Below are 12,885 nucleotides of genomic sequence, written 5' to 3' on the forward strand. Positions count from 1 at the left end.
GGGCTGCGGCCTCTCCGGAGCGTCCTCGGCCTGGCCCTGGCTGGGGGGAAGGGGGGAGTTTTCCCGGCGAGCTTAAAACAAAGGAAAAATCCCGCTGCATCGCCGGGGATGGCTGCGGGCGCCGCTTGCCCCCGCCGCGCCCGCGTGTTGGCAGCGCCTGGCAGATCTCGGTATTAATACAATGGGAAGCCTCCCCCTTTCTGCCCGCTACAGCCGGAGCCGAAGTGGTGCAGTCCCTGGCGAGGGAGGAGGGAGCGAGCGCAAAAGCAAAACGCCACGAGGTGCCGGCCGGCTGCTGAGGGCCGGCTGTGCAGCCTCCTCCGGCCCTCTGGGTGCTCTCTTTCATCTGTATTTAGGGTTTAGGCGGTGAACACACTCAGAATACTCATCTGCTTCCACTTCAGCTGGGGGAGTGGCCACGAAAGGCAAAACGTGCGTTTGTCCCGCATGGGCACGAAGAAGGGGACTTGACACCATCTTTCCTAGCGGGTTTCATTGCTTTTATGTAACGGCAAAGGAACAGATTTGCGGGTTTGCCAAGTTCTTTGGACCACAGTGATACCTGATCACACGGCCTCACAGGACGGCACCCCCAAGGTTGTATCATCAGCTGAGGGTGAATGTTTCTGAACGGTGAATCTCACAGTTAATATGAACAGCCTGATCTCTGTGGGGGGAGCAATGCAGTATTTTAAACCTCTCTAAGGATGTTTCACAGTTAATGCAAGCCAGTCTATGTCTGTGTTGCCACCAAAAGGCACAGTGCTGCCTTCCTCTCTGATCATAGCTACGCTTTCCTCTTTGTTACTTACACAGCGGTAACAATGCTCACGTTGCCATCTGGCAAGGCAAACCTGGGATCTGATCCAGTGGAAAGCCAGTTATGCCCCTCCAAAAAATTACCAGTATTCAGCTGGATCAAGTTCCTGAACTAGCTGACTCTGCAGAGCTTGCTGCAGCGCAAGAAGGCAGAGGAGACACGGAGGCAGGAGCCGCCTGTTGAGATCCCGGTGGATCCGAGCTGTGTTTCTGCATACAGCTGCACCACTGCAGTGACTCCTTACTGCTGGAACTGCCTTGTGACAGCTCTCAGTGTCCCACTGATGATGATCTCGTGATCACTCCCAATAATGACACGTGATTTCTCCGGAAAATGTCAATTGTAGTTACCTTAAGGTAGCAGCATGAGGTTGTATCTCACAATAAGGTTCTCAGCAATGTTAACTGACACAAGTGAAAGAGCAGGGATTGAAGCTAAAAGCTCAGTGTGCCTCTTAAACAATACAGCATGTGTGAATGTGTCACTCGTACATCTACAAATCTTGCTTCCCTCAAAATCATGTGGAGATTCTTATGCCTTTGTGAGTATTTTAGAACTGGAGCCAAAATCGTGATGAATTCATACCAGCTGCAACTCTGGCTTCCCCCTTTTCCAGATTTCTTCGAACTTGCCTGCCCGTGACATCAATTCCTGCTGGTTTTTTGCATACCCAAAAGCAGTGATGCTGTGCAGATCTTACAGAGTCCAACACTGCTTGGGAAGAGCAGATCATAACCAGCCTGCTCCCAGCACCACCATAATATCCCTTCCCACAAGACTATATACTTCTTATCACATTAGGCAACACCTTGACTGCTCTGTCTGAGGATTGTATCCCCCAGCTAAGGAACTGTGACACAGAGAAGGCTGGTTATTTAGTCATAATCTCTATTTGTTAGTCTGGGGATTTTTTTCTCCACCCCTTTTTTATGGAATGCTTGAGTCCAGTGGGTCTGCTTCCTAGTGGCAGAGGATACCCATACTACCACTGACCTCCCTTCGAAAAGTAGTTGCTCAACACCAGAGCAATACCCCTGTCACCTTAGTTGGGCCCCTCAGAGGGAAGGTTTGGTAAGCATTGGTCTACACAGTTTGCCAAATATCTGCTAAGTGACTTAGTCGAAAACGACATCTCTGGGGTCGTAGCCCTGCACACTATGTATATGTAAGGATCATACGATAATTCAGATTGGAAGGGGCCTCTGGAGGTCCTCTAGTCCAGCCGGACAGTCAGTTCATAAACTTGTTAATAAGGCAAAAGAATGGTAGCCTTGAATGTGAAATTGCATAGCCTTTCCTATTGTTGCAGTCAGATAAACTCCAGCAAATCTGGCTGGAGTGATGCAAAAAATACTGCTTCCCTGACCATCTATTCTGCCTCCTTACTGAAGGTTCCCGCCTCCACAACAGTCCGTGGATTGGAAAACACTAATGTTTCTAATCCATTTTAATACTGACATTAAAGTTATCTTTATCAGCAGTTTAAGTAATTTGCTGGTCCTTGTATTGAAGCAGATTAGGGCATGTGTTTCATTCCACGGACTCTGGCTGTGAGGCAGTAATCTCAGGCAAAGAGAAGGTAAGAAATTGCTGGGAGGGGATGTGACACTCTAGGCCACTGAAACTTGTTTTACTATGAGTATATTCTCACAGTTTACATCTTTTTATTTTTTTATAGAGGCTATAAACCTAGCAGTTCTGGATAAGACATGATGTTGGTGGGTGTTGGAGGCTGTGGTTAGGCAGACTCCAGCTGTGTTGGTGGAGAACAGCATTACTCACAGCCAAACCCCAGAGACTTACCATGTCCCTTTCCAGCTATCTGCAAATCTGCCAGCAGAGCTGATTGTGTGCCCTCTCTCTCTGATTTATTCTGGTCAGTTCAATCAGAAGCTGATACAAATTAATATAACTTTTACTGTGAACATTTGATTTGGTTCAAAAGTGTCTCTTCAGCTAGAGTAATTGCAGACAGTGGCAGATAAGTTTAAAGCTATCCACTCTTAGAGTCTGTGTCAGATTAACAAAACTGGCTTCTGAATTGATTTGGTTATCATTACATAAATACCATAGACTGTGTCTAACTCAGATGGCTGGCACAGGCTTTTAGCACAAAGCAACAGAGCTTCATTTGTAACCTCTTCCCGCACACAAAGTTCTGCAGGAGAAGGTTGAAAACATATGAGATGTCTATGAATTATGAACTGCGCTTTGCTTTTGTCTTCCCATCCCCTTGCAATTATATTTAACTAGACTACAGAAATTACTGTGCCTTCATAATAATCTTTAATGCTCACATGCAAACATAACTCTTTACCAAAGGTCTTACAGGCTACATTCAGAAATGCTGTAATAATGGAAGGTGAAAAACAATAGGGAAAAGAAGGTGCATGTTACATATTCATGGGCATTAACCTTCCAAGGGAACAAGCACAACTCAGTAAAGGCATCAGTAGACACACACTCTTAATTTTCATACACACAGTGTAATTGTTCTTCTGTGTAGATATTTTTATGGTATGATATTTATCAGTGTGACACATCCACCAATTTCTCTCCTAGGGAAAAACCTCAAAGTCTGAACCTTGAGAAATTGTGATGGAGTGGCAACACAGAAGGATCTAGTCAAAGTCTTCACACAAGGTACATCTCAGAATGCTGTGAATTGTTAATAGAGAACCGTTCAAGGGAAACCAGTTGATTTTCAAATGAGATTTCAATTAAGCAGAAAGAGAGAGTAGAAATAGATGGGTGTTTGTATTTATCTCTGGTCAAATGTAGACATCTGTCTTCTAGACCTTTGTCTCTGAGTTAGCTTTTCCCTTAAGTTTTTTCATTGTAGAGAGAGAGTTACTTCAGGGATACAATTCCTACTTTGACCAGGGTGGACTGTGCGTGTTCAGTTTTTTCCAGTGCTTATAGCAGACTTAACTGGTCAGCATAAATATGTGTTTGCACTGTACATGCCTCAAGGTAGGTGAGAAAAGTCCCACCTGATGTGTTTGTTGCATATTAGAGCCATATAGAGAGAAAGCTGTCATGGCAGTTATGACTAAGTTGATTAGTTGAATGATGAAGAAGACTAAGTTGAATGATGAAGAACATGCCAATGCCAGATGAACAGAAAATACAGGTAGAAGAGAAGACAGATCTTTGAGCTGGGTTGAAGCAAGCCCACAGTAGGTTGAAAAAAATACTTCTGCTTTGAGTCTGTGGACAGAAATTAGAAGAATTAATTAACAGGAATTGGGATATTCCTTTTCTGTGTTTCTTTTCAAGTGCATACTTAACATGCAGAAGCATTTTGCATATGTTGGAGCGTTACTCTTTGGAGAAGGAATAAGAAAGTAGCTTACAGTTGTCAAAACAAAGGGAGAGGAAGACAGAAACCTCAGAGAAAGTAGAGTCAGGCCCAAGGAGCTGTGTGTCAGCAACTGTTAAGTGAAAACTGGGACATGGAAGGAAAAGTTTATTGACATCATCTCAGTTCTGTGGCAGACCACTAGACAGTATCAAGTGGCAAAGTTCCCTTAATCTGTCTGCTAGGGTTGACAACTGAGAGGAAATCTCCCATGATGCACAGTTAAGCAAAAAACATTTGGCAGTATAACTCTTTCATGGTAGGGTATGAATTTTAGGCTGGTTTTCTAAAGATGTGACACTTCTGGAGTTGCACACTGTCCCACTGCACTAATTTTGAACCTCAATGGCCAATTTCAACTACATTTGCAAAAGGGTGGAGGTCTTAATGATAACTGAGTTCCTTTTAGTTTTGTAGTAAGTAGCATGGTAGAAAAGATGGGCTCAGCTGGTGCCTCTGCTGAGCACAAGATAGGCAGAACTTAGTGGATAAAGATTTCATCTGGCAACAAGCTGCCCAGTCTGCATGCATGAAGTGACTGACAGCTCCTCACTTAGTGCTACATGCAGCATCTTCTGTGCACAGCTGCAATACCATGTATGACCCATAGGCAGCTGTTTTATTGAACTGATGAGGGCTAAGTGGAAATGGATACAAAGCCATAGGATACTAGGCTTTGATAGTTTGAACCAAACTGTTACATCAGTTGAGCCTGTTAACTCAGGCACAGCCATTAATTTTAAGTCATGCTGGTATATATTATTCTCCTTCCCCTGTAGATATTTCTCTGACTTAAAAGTGACGGTTTCAAATAAGGGAGCTGTTGGGCAGCTTTCTGCACACACCATTTAGATGCCCAAACCACTAGAATAAACAAAGCACAGTCTAATACATATTAATGCTTTGCCCAGCATTTTTGATTTCTTAGGCATGTTAGTTCCAGTTCTGCAGTATGAGATATTAGAAGATTAATTGGCTGTAACAATCCACTCTTGTAAACACATTCATCCAGAACAAAAGATAGCTACATTTAAAGAGCATTCTTTAACATATTGGTAATGCTTCCCAGGACTGTCCAAATGGTCCTTTGAATAGTGCTGTGATCAATGGCAATGAAGGTGGTTATGTTGGAGAAAGATGAACTGAAAATTTGTGTTCTGGTGAGTGCCTAGGTAGTGAGATCCTGCAGGGCAGGAGGTAAGCACACCGGAGGCCATGCATCTGCATTGGAAGAACAACTTCTGTCATTTATCAATAGCTTCTTGAACCCGCACCACTGAATGTGTAAAAAGTTCTGAGTAGGTAGGAACAATGTGGTAAATGACAAGATGTGATTACAGATGAAAGTTTAGCCAAAGTTACTAGTTGAAAACTTTAAAAAAGTGTTTAAGGAGAGCAGGAAAGTTAAATAAGATACGCTGGTGAACACTGTGAGAATCTCTTTTCCTTTTCTGTTCCCTAATGTGATTATTATAGGGAACACGCAGTGGTTTCCATGTGAACAACTTAATCTGGTTCATATTTTGAGAGTAAAATTTGGTATCTTTTTTTAACTTCAAAATTTGGACTATATTTGGACGATGTGTGTTTTGTTGTTCATTTATCTAATAAATGAGAAACACGATTATGTCAGAAGAGGGACAGTGGCACAAAGAACAGGCATTGGTAGCACAGCTTTGGTTAAACATATTTTAAATTATTGTAACATCCCATTCACATTCTCAGGAGGGAATATTCACTGCCTACGTTTGAACATCTAACTTAGATGCCTAAATTAGGAGGCTTGTCTCCCTAGATGCCTTGCATAGTTGAAGGAGTGAGAGGCCCCTCCAGAGAGCAATTCAGACTATCTTAGTTAGGCTTCTGCTCTGAATTATCATCTGGAGGAGCCTCTTCAACTTTGAATGCAGTTCTGTGCTATTTGCACAGAATATTTTTCCTTGGCAACAAAACTGACTTAACTGGTCACCACCCCTCAATACTTCTTGCCCCCAGCTTTTCAGTATCACTCTGTTGCTTGTGCTAGTACAGCTGTTGATGTGGTGGCACTGTCAGCTTGGTTGGTGAAATCATCTGGGTTAAAAGGAACCCGGAGGAAGAAGGTGTTACTTTTAACCTAGATCATGTCTCTGATCTGGTTTATTGCATGACCTTGTAAACAGTCAAACCTGCATACCTGAGGAAGTGGTGAGCTTTAGCAAGAGACAAAAGTGAGTTGTTGAACTCAGGGACCTGTTTGCCGAATGTGCTGCCAAGAAAAAGATACATTCAGCTTCAGGATGTAAGTTAAGGAGATTGAGTCTTGTATCTAAGCATTGTTTTGTTGAAGTACATGATATTTATACCATTACATTTCCATAAATATCATGGAAGTTTATTATGGTTTGCATCACTTAAGAAAGACGTAATCTAGCCTTGTATCTCATTTATTCATATAAAAACACTCCTAATTTAAACAAAATAACTTCTAGGATTTACAAATGTACCATGCCAAGGTATGCTAAACTATAAATATGCCTAAAAGCGTTGCCACTAGCATTAGAGCAAATGCAATCGAGTTTGAGTAGCTTAAGTTCCCCAGCAAGAGCTGCTATGGTTCAAAAGACACGCTGGATGCAGTTTACCTAACTTGAATGGTTTGCAGTGCAGACATCTGCACATGAGCTAGCTGCCTTATATTCTTTTCAAAATCTTTGGGAAATCTGCCTTTTAGATGGCGCTTCGTATGAACTGTATGAGATATTCATATTAGATATGAAATACCTGCATCTGGCCAGCCATATCCCACCCACAGGCTACGTGGCTTCTCCTTGTACATAGAGAAATGCAGAACTACAACAAGCTAGGTTCAGTTGCCTTGTGTACTAACCTCTAAAACTACTCACATACAGCTGCACATGTGATGGCCTAAAACTTCATTTTCTGATCATTAAAAGCCATTCCGGTTCAGAGAAATTTGGTGCCACTTGTGACCACTGCTAGGACACTTTTCCAGTCTCTGGTAGTTAACATATTTCATGTTGTTACAGAATTAACTATCCTGTTTTAAAACAGTATTCTTTTAAAACAAGCATGTATTAGGAATGCTGGCCACAAACCCAATGAGGTGAGAGAACTGTTAATAGTTTTTAATAGTTACTAATTTTTACACAACATTTTGTGCTGCTTTTTAAAGTTCAGTAGTTATCAGGTAGGCTTCTTAATAACCTGTGAAAAGATTGTTTAATTGTATTTTTCTGTGACCTTCCATAGCTCAACCTGACTAATTGCTTCTTTTAGATGAAGTACTCACTTCTTTCTGGTTCTTCTCCATGAAAGTAAGAATGAAAATATTCATAAAGAATCGAATCAAGTAAGGAAGAAGCTAAAATCCACTAAGAAGCATAACTAGGAAGCTAAACTTCTATATGCTAAGCTGGAGTTTAACATATGTATGCTGTTGTCTTCTTATGTGCTTTTCCTCATTCAAATAATTTTTCATATCACCTTAAAAGGAAAAAAAAAAAGGAGAGGGGGGGAAAATGATGTGTTTAATTTTCATGCTCAATGCATTTTTAAATGTAATGAAGTTACAAAATGATCCTGCCATGGTTTAACCCCAGAAGGCAGCTCAGACCCACACAGCTGCTCGCTCACTCCCTGCCCAGTGGGATGGTGGGGAGAATTGGGAGGGTAGAAGTGAGAAAAATCATGGGTTGAGATAAAGACATTTTAAAAGGGAAAGCAAAATCTGCAAACGCAAGTGAAGGAAAATAAGGAATTCATTCACTACTTCCTGTTGGCAGGCAGGTGTTTGGCCATCTCCAGGAAAGCAGGGCTCCATCACATGTAGCAGTTCTTGGGAAGACAAATTCCATAGCTCTGAACCTTCCCCCTTCCTCCTTCTTCCCCCAGCTTTTATTGCTGAGCATGAGGCCATATGGTACGGAATATCCATTTGGTCAGTTGGGGTCAGCTCTCCTGGCTGTGTTCCTTCCCAATTTCTTGTGCACCCCCAGCCCACTCACTGGTGAGCTGGGGTGGGGTGAGGAGCAGAAAAGGCCTTGATGCTGTGTAAGTGCTGCTCAGCCATAACGTAAACATCCCTGTGTTATTAGCACTGTTTTCAGCACAATCCGAAACATAGCCCCATACAAGCTCCTATGAAGAAAATTAACTCTATCTCAGCCAAAACCAGTACATAGCCTTAACTCTTCACATCCTTTCACAGTGGAGAAATACATGTATAATGAGGGTACTTGTGCATAAGAAGATACAAGATTGGGGGTTCCATAATTACAGGTTAGAAAAGAAGAATAATGATTATTAAAAAAAAATTGTTCCAAAAGCACAGTAGAATAATATTCTACAGTTTTCACAAGATGGGGAAGGTGACCCTGTGCTTTTTCTCCTGGTCACCTTGGCCATTTATATTCTGGGTTTTGCTGAGATAGAAAAAAAAAAACAAAACCTTTTACTGAGACAGTTGGGACCTTTCTACATTACGAAAGCAGCCTCCAGCACACTGTTCAGTGCAGTGCTGGCTGATACGGGATGACTCCCTGTGCCATTATTTGCAAGTGGCTCCAAAGTGTGTATCCACACGAGAAGGAGAAATTTTCCATCCCAAGACTCGGTGGTGCCTGCTGACTCACACCAGGCTGCTTAGGGATACCACATCTGGGGGAATCCCAAGAGTGAACTACCCAACTGTTTAGGACCTCAAGAAGAGAGGTGACAATTAAGCAGAGGGAACAATTGGGTGCTCAGGCATTTTCCTTTGACCTCGGTGTAGGACACATTGAAGACATATCTTAAGTGCCCAGTTTTAGTCCTGTGGTGGGATGAGTATAATGCAAACACATAGGTTCATACAGATTAGCTGAGTACATATCTTAATTGTATACAGACTTTGAAAATAGAAGTGGTTAATATATCATATATCAGAAGCACCTTAGTGTTTCATACATACTGCTGAAATAAAGCTGCTTACATTCCCAGTTAGTAGCTCTACCTGCAACTCAGCAGAGCTTTGGCTGGCTCTCAGATCTAAAAATAAAATTTTCCTTCCTGAGATAACATGTACTTCAGTGATATTCTCAGTAGGAATGGAATGCAAAAGTGGAATAGATTATATTAATTGTTGTCTAGAAGCTTTCTATCCACTGCATAGGAAACCTTCATTACATTTTTCATCACACCATATGGCATCTAAGTATAATGGGATAAAATTACTAATACAGGACAATAAATAACATTATGATTATGTGTTATGGGTGCCACCTCATACGTGCACAACAAGTAATTACAGTTGGAATGAATAATGGAGATTTGAGTGTTATATCTAGGAATATATTAGAAAGGACACAGTTTGTCATTAAGGATGGTAATTGTCTCATCTGACTTTATGGATTCGGTAAGAAGGTGTCCACACCAAGCCAGTCATCTGTGACTGCATCTGTGATGAGCAGAGAGGAACAGGCACTTCAGGAGAAAAATGGTCCCCCAGTCTTAGACAAATATTTCTGAGGAATGCATTTCAAAATCTTACACAAACAGAAAATCTACATCTTCAGGGAGAAAAAAAATAATACATCCAGGAAAACCTGGTCACACATTGTAAACTTCCTCAGATCTCCAAGTCTATTCTCTACTACAGTGGACAACCATCAGTAGGGAAACTTTTGATTATGTTTATTTAAGCCATTTTTGACACATTCCAGTGATGAAAGTTTCATCAATTCTCTAAGCAGACTCTACCGCTGTTTAATTTTCCTTAATCCTGGACAGTTGTCTAGTGGTTTAATGTAAAACTCCTTTTCTGCAATTTATCCCCATTGCTTGTTGTTATAATAGACACAAACAACACTTTTTGTCGTTCTTCTTTGCAACTACTTTTCACATCTAAAGATTCCCCCTGCAGTTTTCTCTGTTCTTGACATCATTTGTGTCTTGACACTGAACTAAAGTGATACTAGTAGGATTTATGTACAGTTAAACCTTCCATCGCCTACCCCTTCATAGCCCCAGTAACCTTGGTGGTCCACTGACTCCATGGTGGCACTAATAGATCTTGCTGCACTCAGAGTTGCAACACCATAATGCCGTTAGTTTGTCACCCCTGGCTAACTTCAACTGAGCACTCCCAGTTCGTTCTGTCCTTGATGGTAAACCAGGGACAAGAGGGGATTAAGCATTTGGTTGTTTCTGTCACTCTTTCATGGACACTAAGTGGTTCACAGCTATTGAAGACATGGTGTCCGCACTCAATAATGAAAACTGGGGGGCTTGTTAGGCAGTATTTACAAGGTAATGTAGTTTTTGACTCATACATGCCTTTTTTTTCATTTGCTGTTTTCACAGAGCTTCCATGCTTTCTAATTTCTTTACGGTGATACCTCCATAATTTCTGTAATGCATTAAACAGAAATCTGGCCATTTTGTTTTTGTGTACTGAAATATGCTTAAGGATCTGGTGAGTTAGATACCCTTAACATAGAACATTTCACAGGACTACACATTATACCACAAAATTATTCTTAACATGTTAATTTAAAACATATTTTTCTTTAGATTAGTTCATAAAGAGAGAGGAAGGAAGATATTTAGCTCCAGACAGCACTTGCAATAGAAATCAGTTATTTCTGTACAGCATCTTTCCTTTGAAATATCACTAAATGATTTCCAGAGAGAGGAAGAATGTCATTTAATGATCCCTTGCACAGCTCGAACACCTTTCACCAGAGCATCTCAAAGCATTTCAGACAAGCCTGAAAGCTTGTCTGTTTTTCCCCAACTATTTCAGTTGGCCTAATAAAAGATACTATGTCTTCCTACACACCTTGTACTGTTTAACACTCAAAGCATTATCATACTTGTTTTACAGATAACTAAAACGGGCACAAAGAATCCACGTAGTTTTATTTCAGACAATGAATCTAAGATGAACTCTGTGGGGTCCCATTTTCACTGAGTCTCCAGGACTTGCAGAATACATGTTCTCAGATTACAGGCAGACGTGGAGCGAAGTCTTCATCCCACTGACATCAGTGGCAAAATTCCCACTGATCTGAATAAGGCTGAAATTGCGTCCTAGCTTTTCTAACTGCTGCCTGCCAAAATCGACTTCAGACCTGTGCATCCTTTCTGTCTTAAGCGTCACCATTAGTAATGAAGTTTCTGCGGTCCACGCCGTGTCTGCCATTACGTTCTCAAGAAGTGATCAAGACAAATCTAAATGAGGAATGAGAGACCCCAGCAACAGGAGGAGTCTCTGCACAGTGAGTGTATGATGTGTGGTTAACAGCCTCTTTGCAGTTACTGCAGATAGATCCATCTGGCTGTTATGCACTCACTCTGTGCTGACAAAAGGAGCCTACGAAGAGCGAAGAGCCGTTTGAGTTGGCTTGCCCTTGGTGTGGACATGTGCTGTCCTCGCTCACAAGTGTCCCAGGTTGCAAGTGTGCTGCCAACACCACCGTAAAGACTGTGTCAGGTCTTTGCTATCATGTCTGACCTTTTATAATTAAAGGACAGTCTAAACGTTTTGAGAAAACCTAGAGGTCTCTTCCAGATTAATTTTTGCTTAATTAAGACTGGATCTGGGCACATAGCACCAAATGCACTCAAAGCAAGTGTTGTCTTAAGGAATTAGAGTCTCAAAAACCACTAAGTCTTTCTACTATGATGTCCATGGAGTATGCACTAGCATCAGAAGCCGTATTTTACAACAGAAATATAAGCACTTTAAAATACAGATTTAAAAAAGGAAAATGAAGGGAGAAAATGCCTGTGTATGTAGTGCACAGATGTTGTCTTCTGCTATTGAAGATGGCTGAATATGGTCCTGGTGAGAAAAAGGGGATTTGTTCATTCTCAGTCCCCATATTGTCCATTTGTCCCTTGCTGCAGGGGTCTTCTCAAGCTTGATGGAGGTGTAGCCACCCAGTTTTAGTATATTCTTGATGATTTTCTGGCTAAATGCTCACTGAATCCTCTTGGCTGTTGTGCTAGACTGAGAACAGAAAGCTCTTGCTCATCTGGCATTTGTTATCTACAGCTGCCTTTCCTCTTTCATAGGTATTTCAGGTTATGGATAAGCTAGAGGAAAAAAGAGAGTTTTTCATACTGCCAATTTCAATTTGAAGGTAAAGAACACCAAACAGCTGAGGTCTGAGAGTAACTCCTAGGCTCACAGAAATATTCTCATGTCTTTTTGGCCGAATTAAATATTGGTCTTTCTATTACATCTTGTATTACGAGCTGCTTGCAAATCTTTATATCTGATCGTTCTCTCATAGTGTTAGAAAACAATATGTGGGAGTTTCTTTCCATAGTAGATCTTTGTGGGTTACTTGCTAGTAAACTAATTTTACATGACTCAGATTTAAATAATAAAAAGGCTTAACTCCAGTCTGAGAAGAGTTTATTGTCCACAACTGTAGCCTAGAGACAAACTCCAGCACCTTTGGGACTCAGCTGAGGCAGCAATTAGGCAGCATTTTATTGTGATGCAGTGAGTGCGCAAAAGATGAAGCTGGACTACTCTCAAGAGCTTAGAAACAAAATTGGCTTCCTGGAGAGAGAACATAAGAAATCTGGCAACCTAAAAATATTTAAAGAGCTTAGGGCTCCCAGGGGAGAATTTCAAGCTATTGAAGTGGAAAAGACTGAGCATTTGCTAAGATTGAAAAAAAAAAAAAAAAAAAAGGGGGGGGGGGGGGGG

General features: G+C 41.4%; 1 protein-coding gene across 4 annotated transcripts in view; it reads left to right on the forward strand.

Moving 5' to 3' along the window:
* The first annotated feature begins 3,184 nt into the window (after window positions 1-3,184).
* LOC113486553 overlaps window positions 3,185-12,885 on the forward strand; it is a 69,693-nt gene continuing 59,992 nt past the window's right edge. For all 4 annotated transcript variants that reach the window (XR_003399730.1, XR_003399734.1, XR_003399719.1 and 1 more), the window contains exon 1: window positions 3,185-3,463. The gene's annotated coding sequence lies outside the window, so the exon portion shown is untranslated. The remainder of the gene's footprint in view (window positions 3,464-12,885) is intronic.

The sequence above is a fragment of the Athene cunicularia genome (genome assembly GCF_003259725.1).
Source record: "Athene cunicularia isolate RWA chromosome 1 unlocalized genomic scaffold, athCun1 chr1_part1, whole genome shotgun sequence".
NCBI lineage: Eukaryota > Metazoa > Chordata > Aves > Strigiformes > Strigidae > Athene > Athene cunicularia.